Source organism: Borostomias antarcticus (assembly GCF_949987555.1).
Source record: "Borostomias antarcticus genome assembly, chromosome: 21".
In the NCBI taxonomy this organism is placed as follows: Eukaryota; Metazoa; Chordata; class Actinopteri; order Stomiiformes; family Stomiidae; genus Borostomias; species Borostomias antarcticus.
The window spans coordinates 18151899-18154148 of NC_140254.1; positions in this window are offsets into that span (position 1 = coordinate 18151899).

The window sequence follows — 2250 nt, forward strand, 5'->3', positions numbered from 1 at the left end:
TAAAGCAGTTACACTGATGATAACATAAAGTCATCCGCAACGGATCTTGAATGGTGGGAATCCAATGCTAGGAGGAGGTCCCATTGAGATCAGGAGATCTCTATTACAAGGGAGATCTAGCCAAAATGGCAGCAGCCATTTTCAAATGCACTTGAACAACTAACTGGACTGGACGGACAACACAGAGGCCCTCTAAAGGAAAGGACAGAGCAGACTGGTCTTTGTTAGGAGGCTCAGGTCCTTTGATGTGAGCAGCAGGCTGCTGCAGATATTCTATCAGTCTGTGGTAGCCAGCGCACTGTTCTTATACCTGCTGGGGAGGCAACATCAAGATGGGGGACACCAACAAGCTGGTGAGGAAGGCCAGCTCTGTTGTGGGGCAAAATCTGGACAGTCTGGACATCGAGGTCGAGAGGAGGGTGAGAAACAAGTCCATCCTGGACAACCCATCCCACCCCCTCCATGATGAGATGTGGCTGATGGGGAGCACCTTCAGCCACAGGCTCATCCCACAAGTGTAAGAAAGTGGTTCAGGGATTCCTTTGTGCCAGCAGCCATCAGACTATATAACAACAGCGCCAAAACCATAGGATTAGCCATGCTAAAGGGCAATGTTAAGGTCATGAAAATGGTCAACCTTCCCTTCATCATTGACAGCTGACTCTGATTCCTCTTCAAGATCATCTGGTTCTTTTAACGTGTTTTAAGGCTCCACCCACAATGTATTTTTCTGCTGTATATTTATTAATGTCATCATATATTTGTATATTTTTCTCTAATCCTGTCTCCTCTGTCTCTTTTGCCAGTGTGCTGTACTTGTATTTGGATTGGTCCAGGGTGCCAGTGTGCTGTACTTGTATTTGGATTGGTCCAGGGTGCCAGTGTGCTGTACTTGTATTTGGATTGGTCCAGGGTCCCAGTGTGCTGTACTTGTATTTGGATTGGTCCAGGGTGCCAGTGTGCTGTACTTGTATTTGGATTGGTCCAGGGTGCCAGTGTGCTGTACTTGTATTTGGATTGGTCCAGGGTGCCAGTGTGCTGTACTTGTATTTGGATTGGTCCAGGGTGCCAGTGTGCTGTACTTGTATTTGGATTGGTCCAGGGTGCCAGTGTGCTGTACTTGTATTTGGATTGGTCCAGGGTGCCAGTGTGCTGTATGTCTTTGTGGATTGAAAAGTTCAGTGATACTGATTGTTTTCAACTTTCAACCCGATTGGTCCACACGGGTCTATTAAACTATAGTTGTTCTCTCTCTCTCTCTCTCTCTCTCTCTCTCTCTCTCTTTTGCTCACCTGAAGAAGGTCTGAAATGTCCCATTAAAATATTTGTGTGCAAGTAAAGAAGACAGTGTGCAGGTTTTTTTTTTTAATTATTTTTGTCACAAATGTGTTGAAAGTAATATAAAAGTGCTACTTTAAGTGATATTTAAATTATTTTGTTTTACATTTATGTTAATAAATGCCAACATTTATATGGATAATTGCCAAATTATTTTGCCTTGTATACTAAGTATACTAATATAGTGATGTTGCTTTAAAATATTTATTTGCAGAGTATGGTTAAGAAACACATTTGAAAAATACTTTCCACCACTTGGATCTCTTAATATTTGTATGCCTCTGCCAGGCGATAGCTTGGCCGGAGGCATTATGGTTTCGGGTTGTCCGTCCGTCCGTCCATCCGATTTTTTTAATGCAATATCTCGGGAACGCATTGACGGAATTTCTTCCCTTTTGGTACAAATGTTCACTGGCACTCAAGGATGAACTGCTTAGATCGTGGGGGTCAAAGGTCAAAGGTCAAGGGTCACTGTGACCTCCCAAAAGGTGTTTTTGGCCTAGTGAACACGATATCTCAGGAATGGCTTGACAGAATGTGTTCATATTTGGGTAAAATGTCCAGTTGGACTCAAGGATTAACTGATTACATTGTCGGGGTCAAAGCTCAAGGGTCACTGACCTCACGAAAGGTGTTTTTGGCCTGCTGAACACGATATCTCAAGAACGGCTTGACAGAATTTGTACATATTTGGCCAAAATGTCCAGTTGGACTTAATTAGATTAATTGGATTAGATTTTGGTATTCAAATGTCAAAGCTCAACTGAATGTTAACTGCAACTTGCATTGTTGGGCAGAGGCATTTAGCCGCTACGCGGTTTTTCTAGTTCATATATTATACTTTTAGGAGTAATAAACATTTGTCAGATTTTCTGTGTGTGTGTATTGTATCTGTGTGTCCCTGTGTATGTG